General features: G+C 39.8%; 1 long non-coding RNA gene across 1 annotated transcript in view; it reads right to left on the minus strand.

Annotated features, from left to right (window-relative positions):
- Window positions 1-6,734: 6,734 nt before the first annotated feature.
- LOC109324239 overlaps window positions 6,735-7,647 on the minus strand; it is a 24,268-nt gene continuing 23,355 nt past the window's right edge. Inside the window, exon 3 of the long non-coding RNA XR_002104882.1 lies at window positions 6,735-6,745. This is a non-coding gene — a long non-coding RNA (uncharacterized LOC109324239). The remainder of the gene's footprint in view (window positions 6,746-7,647) is intronic.

Here is a 7,647-nt window from a genome sequence, read left to right on the forward strand (position 1 = left end):
AATGACCTCAGCTAATTCCCTTAGTACTCTAGGGTGGAGATCATCTGGTTCGGCTGATTTGAATACATCCAGTCCCTCCAGAAGTTCCCAAACTAGTTCCTCACTAACCCTCAGCCTAGGTGCACCTCCCCCGGGGCCTGAGGGGGGCCCAGCAGGGGGGTGACTGTTCCAGTCCCTGCTTAAGAAAATGGAGGCAAAGAAATCGTTAAATATGTTGGCTTTGTCATCTGGTGTGACAACCAAATTTCCTAATGTGTCCTGCAGGGGCCCCACATTACCCGGAACTTTCTTTTTACCCCCTATGTATTTAAAAAAGGAATTCTTGTTGTCCTTGATCCAGGAAGCTAGCCCCAGTTCCATCTCTGCCTTGGCCTTCCTGACTGCCCCACTACATCTCTGAGCAACTGCAGAATAGTCCTCCCTGGTGATGGCCCCTCCCTTCCATTGGGTGTACGCCTCCCTTTTAGCTAGGAGGCATTCCCGGATGCTTTTGGTGAGCCATGGGGGCTTTTGTGCCCTCCAGCTGCCTTTGATCCATGGTGGGATTACCTCCCTTTGGGCTTGGAGGATCGTCTCCTTAAGGAGCGATCACTCTCCTTGGACATCTGTCTCCCATCCCCTCTGGGACCTCAGTGCTTCCCTGACTATTCTCCTTAGCTCATTGAAGTCCCAATGCTACTTGAGATAGAGCAGAGGGGGGCTGCAATGCCTAGGAACTGGAATTTGTTCCTCTACAGGCTACTACACAACCCTCAGGCCCCTCCTCCCCCCAAGACTATAATTACTGAAAAACAGCTGCTGCAAAACTTCAGCACAAATGGTCTCAGCCATGGGAATTTTCAGCTGTTAGTACCCTTGGGTAACATTACCAAGCCAGCAGGGATTACAAGCAACAGAAGAGTGTTGTTTCCATGATAAAAATTATCAGCTAAATAAATACTGATTTCTTCCCTTTTTATCTCCTAAACACACTAATGGCAAAAACAAAACTGTTTGAGATAATAATGAACCAAATATAGGTGTGTTCAAATGCAGCCAGTAGCTCTTGGACGAAAGTCCATTTAGGAGGTGGGGAGGGAGTGAAGAGTTATGATTGGATGGTCATAAGCTACACACCCCAAAATGCTACTTGAGATAGAGCAGAGGGGGACTGCAATGCCCAGGAACTGGAATGAGAGTGATTTATTATCTGAATTCTCTCTCTTACCCCATCCCCTGCAACAACTAATCTCATTTCTCCTCTGGTTTCTGTCCACATATAGCCTGAGTCAATCAAACATACAGTGCTATAGAGGAAAAAAACCATGTCCCAAAAACCTGAAAAGGGGAATGTACTGAAACCCTGCTAGTTGTTGTGGGTGGGAGATTTGCCATTGACGTCAATGAAAGCAGGATTGGGCTTCTCCTCATAAAGACTTTGTGTAGAGTGAGGATGAAAATAAGACTCAGAGCAAGATTCTGAAAACACCAAACTTCAGGTCTACTCACAATTGAGGTTTTGCTTCAGTCCGTTACAAATGGCAAAGATTGACTGTGACATTTTGTTTCAGATACAGGTTTAGAGTCCTGATAGCATCCTTCCTTCCTATTAAAAATCATCGGTGTTCAGATCTATGATTTGGGCTGAATCCCTTCTCTAATTTTAAGGAATCAGTTCAATTTTAATCCTTAAACTAAAATCAAAATGTATTTAGTATATGCAGTTTCAGCATATTGTTTCAGCCATCTTAAGGCCATGTCATCACCAGTGTGAAGAGCTTGAAGGCTACCAAGTAGCATTGTAACTGGACAGGAGTCAACAATGCGGGACATGGTTTGAACTTGTCCACAAGGGCATTTCTTGTCATTGCAAAGGCCCCATCGGTATAAGTTTGAAGCACAGTGACCCTGTCCAGTTCGAAACGGTTGAGAAGTGCCCAATAATGGTGTGGCCAATTACATCCTGGTTAACAGAGTAGGGTCAGAGATGATGTGATTGACTGGTGCTTGTACTGACCATTCTTCATGGTTAAGTAAAATCAAAATGTACTTTTATTAATAAAGACTTGTCACTTTCTGTTTTTCAGTCAGGGTGGGACACAATAGATGACAGTTCTTGAATTATTTCTAGCCATGATTTAAGGCTGGAAGTGACAGGAATCGTTTATGAAAGTCTGTTGCCACAGGATTCCCCAGCCAGTTTTAGATCAAGTTCTGGATGATTCACGTAAGCTTGGTGTGATACATAAAACTATTGAAAGTTTATATGAACAAAGCTCATGTTATGAACTTTTTAAAGGTTACCCATTACTGCTTTAAGTTTTCTAGATGCATAAGGATGGGGGAAAAATACTCATTTTTGGTTATGTATTACAAGAGCCAGCCAAGGACAAGTTGGAAGCAACACAATTTACTCATGGTCCCTCTTTGTTACTGAAACTAGCAAATGGTAAAGAAATGGTATTCTAAATCCTCTAACTTCCAGAACTGTTTTCTATAAAATCTCTTCCTGTGAAATACTGCTTCTGGTCACAACAACCCTCTCATCTGCACCAGGGAGTTAGCAAAAGTTTACTCAGAACTAGCTGTCTGAGACTACTGGATCAGAAGAGCATAATCCAGAACGTTCTTTTGTTGGAAATCTTCTGGTAAAACTATGATGTCACTTGCCATAACAGACTCTGCAAACTGCTGAGAAGGTACATGATAGCTTTGCCTGAGGGTGTTTTTTTAGCTTTTTTTTTTCTCACAGTGATGACTTAGCACTTACACATACGTAGGGAGCCTGCTCCAACGTGCTGGAAATCCAGTGCATTGGAGCATGTAAATTGATGCACTCTGGCAACCTCCCACGTCATATGCATCAGTGGCGCAGTGCATCTCCGTGCTGAGAAAATGGCAGTGGTACACTTTGAAATACAACATCTTACATGTACTTTAGTTTAAAGCGCCCCGCTGCCATTTTCTCAGTGCAGGGACATGTTGCCACCTGATGCACAGACACTTTTAATTAGTGTGCCTTGCTAACTAAAAGCACTAGGCGCCACGTTGGAAACGTGTGTAAAAATGCCCATAAGCATTAGTTCTCCTTCTAGCCCCACTTTTGGTAAAACTCTGGGAATTATTAGACATTTAAACATAAATTAACAAGCCCCTGTCAAGCCAATGCAAGTCCAAATCTTTCCTTTAGATCTGTGTATTTCTCCAATGCTATCATGAGGAGTATAGAATTTTCTGTTAACATTTAATTAAAATGAATTAAAGCATGGAGTTGAAGCTAACTGAAAAACCCTGCACTACAAAGGATGATATTGGAGTGCTATTTTGGATGTACTTCTCGTTTCCCAGGGTATTAGTTATTTAGGGAACTCTGGTCCAACCAAGATCCTTCTCTGTTAATTTAAATTATTTGCCTGTAGGTCTGTGAGTAAGTAAATATCATTCAGTATTTTTTATAAAACTCCCTAATCTGAGATTAATGAAAGTTGTTTAGAGCCCAAGACTTTAAAAGTGCCTTTGTGTAATAATTATCTTACTTTTATGAATGGCTAAATTGAAGAACAGATGGGTTAAAGTGGTAAAAAGGCTGGATTTTTTTTTTTGTTTTGTAAATCCAGTAGAAATCAAACAAGAGTTGTTGGTCCTCAGTGCTTCTAAAAAAATGGAGCATAAAACAGAACAATTCAGATTCTTGGCTTGCAGTGTTGTGAAGGACTCAAAGGGTAGAACAAAGGAAAACAAAGTGTATGAAGATGGGCAATCACCATTTGGGAACACAAATTCAACAGCTGAAGGTAACAGAGAAAAAACTTACCCATGCTTTAAAAAAAAAAAAAGCAACACAAAAAACTTGCAGTTTTAACTGTGCCAGCATACACGGATAGCTATCTTAAAGTGTTGGGCAATATATTTTATTTCTTTTTGGGGCCTGAAATAAGCTATTCCAGTATAACCAATCATGTGTACGCTAGGACTTCTACAAGCATAATATCAACAGAAAAAAAAAAAATCAGCCTCCTAACCAATTTAGTTATGGTGGTACATAAATGCACATCAGCCCTTCTTTAAAACTTAATCCAGACTATGACTGTGAATTACATGCATCTGGCAATATTCTGATTTAAATTCAAAGGTCTATATTTCCAATGGTGTACAAAGATTTATGCATATACTTCCCATTGACACTTGTGAGTTTTACATGTAAACCCCTTGTTTACAGGAAGGTTAAATTAAAACCTTTGGGATACAAAGGCAAATAATGTTGTCTGAAAACTATTACAGAAAAAAGAGTGGCAAGGTGGCAAAGTCTATCGTACTCAAATTGACTACGCAAAACATGCTTGTTATGATATATTCCTTTCCTCCTAGATGAGCATTTCACACCGAGTAACTGAGCTTCCACTTTTTGAAAGATGGCTAGTTGAAGAAGATAGTTAAGCCCTTATTCTGGGCCTCATATCTGCTTTCAACCCTATACTTGCTTCAGCCCTGGTGGAACAACAGCTGTGAGGAACACATTACTGTCAGCACATTCCTTGGAAGGTCTCTATAGGAGGCACTTACATTAGCCTAAACAAGCATGCAGGCATTTTAAGGAAAGGAAAATAGGAATGATTTAATAATACTCCTGTCAATATTTTGGCAGTATATTTAACCTGGCATTTTCCATCACACGCCTGAAAATATTACTCACTACTCCCCAGTCCCACAAAGTATTTTCAGTAAGAAGGCACACTGCAGCTTGAGTTTCATCTGCTATTTTTTTTTCAGTACAGTATCCTCCATTTTATTCACAGGCTTTATTCAAACCCTTTCTTCGTTAAACATCATGAATTAGATGCCTGAATTAAAAATCCAGCCTCATGGTATCTGACACTATCAGATGATCAAGGGACATCTATGTCAAACATTACTGGCCATCACCAGCATGAAGTGAGAGTGGGGAAAGGTGCAAAGACAGGGAATGGACTGAATCTTCCCAACCCATGCAGTCTTGCAAAGACTGCTAATGGTTTTGAATATTCCCCATCCCACAACTGTATACCACATTCTAAAGCCAACCATTACAAATTCCTTACAATCCATATACAATCACAACCCACCTTGTACCATAGTTACCATGACTGGGGTCTTGGCTTCTGTCTTCCTTACAGTGTTGCACTGACATTTTCTAACCACTTGACTTCAGCTGGCATACACTGTATGACTAGTTATATATCCTAAATTGCGTTAATATATACCAACTATGAACCTACGTAACCACTATGCACAGGGTCCTGTATTGTCTTCAAACTCTACCAAGCCATGTAATTACTATAATTTTAACATTTTCTCCATAGGGCTCTTAAATATGTGACATTACAGAAACTTCACATAACACAGAAGGTGTAACTTCTGTATGAGAGCGAAAAGTGACATTAAGCCTCTTTTGTATGCTATATGCTGGGACTGCTTGGGCCTGACTGTGATCCATGGAGTAAATTAGAGCAGCTTTCCTCAAACTTCTTAAATATAAGGCTCTTTTGGATCCAGAATAGTGTCATGACCACTTCCCTCTCCCTCCTTCTCTTCCCATGTCCTGATCCAAGAATGGCTTGTTTGAAAACAGCACAGGGAAGGGAGCAGACCAGGCTACATATATAAACCACACACCATTTCCTACAGTATGGGAATTCTTTTAAAGGTCACCTTAACTTCTTTATGATCCCTGTTTACTGTTACAGCAGCATGTAGCAACTGTGGGGAAAAGGGGTCAGAATTTGGTCTTTTATTTTAGAAAGTTGATTGCTAGCATTAAAAAGCTGGCAGAAGAAAGATAAAAATTCTAGATGAGAATGTAGACAAACTTTAGGAAGGAAAAACCCAAAGAAAACTGACAAGTATGAAAAGAGAAAAATCATGAAGGACTGAATAAATTGTATTTACAGATTATTACTGATATTATAAATATTAGCACATATTGTCAATATGTAATATATACCCTGCTGGACATACCAATAACAAGATCAAGATTTTATCTAATTTAAAATAAGAACACACTTGAATGCTACAATTCAGACACTGAGTCATTGAGGCATGGAAATTACAATGCTAACCTTACTAAGCAGCATGTTAAAGTCTTGTATTTCAGTTGTTTCCCAATTATCTATTAAGGTCAAGATTTTTAAAGCAATTAGGAGATAAAGACACAACCATCACAATTAATGTGAGTTGTTTCTAAAACCAACTTTGAAAATCTCTGTCTAAAAATACCTGGCACTTCAAACAAACATTCTGTTAAGAACATGGCTGAAAAATGGTATAAAACTGCCTGGTGCACAAAAGCAGGATATATGAATGTTTCTGTGAGATATTTAAGAACAATAGCAGCTGTAGGTATATGCAGCTCCCATATTCAAGTGCTTCCCTTTTGCATGCCCACATGAAATTTCCTTAAGAAACTGCTGTACAATATTTAGAGGCATAATTTAGAGGGTAGCCTATGAAACAAGATGCTCAAGATAGTATGTTGACCTAAAGTGTTTCTATTCTAACTACCAACAAGACTTGCATGCTTCCACTGAAATACCAACCAGGCAAATATACTCTGTAATGCAGGCTCTCAACCCATTGGTCATCACAGGATTTTCAGTACCTGATCAAGTAAGAGAGAGACCATTTTACTTCATTTGTACTTCTCATTATGATGCATAATTTTGGCACTTAGCAAAATTATGCCTCGACCATCAAACAAATACCACTTTCCATGGACTTTAATATACTGATGCTAAGACTTTTATGGAAAAATCAATAGTAGAGAGTTCTTATTTTTCCTGGAGGAGAGTTTTCATTATAAACCGATACTGTTAAATGTGTAACAATTTAGATTGGCTCAGCACTAGCTCAAACATGAACAAAGCAAGTTGATCAAGGCAGAGAAATATTTACTACACTGACTTTTGCTGGTTGGGTTTACACTCTAGTTTACCAAAGCTTGAAGAAATCCCAGAGCCAGCACTAGTACAAATTATTTAAACTGTTAAACTATTTTTTGTCTTAAGAAAACCCACTCTACATTCCAAAACACAAAAACGTCAAACAAATTAAAGCAACCCCATGCTGGTGGACAAGATAGTATTTTACTATATATCAGTGATTGTAACAAAATGTTTATTGCTTAGCTAATTTGGATAGCTACAGGATACAGAAGTGGAAAAGCACTTTTTAATTATATAATCGCCGTGGATGTAGTCTTTCTGGACTTCAACAAGGCCTTTGACACCATCTCCCACCCCATCCTCATTAAAAAATTGGGCGACTGTGGCATTGATACCTACACAGTCAGATGGATTGCAGATTGGCTGAAGGATCATGCTCAGCAGGTGGTGGTGGACGGGTCATATTCGACTTGGGGAGAAGCGGGCAGCGGAGTCCCCCAGGGCTCAATCCTTGGGCCCATGCTGTTCAATTTCCTTTTCAGCTATTTGGACGATGGAGTGAAAAGCAACCTGTTTAAATTTGCTGATGATACCAAAATTTGGGGTGAAGTGAGCACGCTAGTAGGGAGGGAAAGACCGCAGCAAGACCTGGATAGGTTACAGGGGTGGGCTAGTAAAAACAGGATGCGCTTCAACACTGACAAGTGCAGGGTGCTGCACTTGGGCAGTAGTAACCAGCAGCACACTTATA

This window comes from Crocodylus porosus, unplaced genomic scaffold (assembly GCF_001723895.1).
Source record: "Crocodylus porosus isolate Cpor-Errol unplaced genomic scaffold, CroPor_comp1, whole genome shotgun sequence".
NCBI classification, from domain to species: Eukaryota; Metazoa; Chordata; order Crocodylia; family Crocodylidae; genus Crocodylus; species Crocodylus porosus.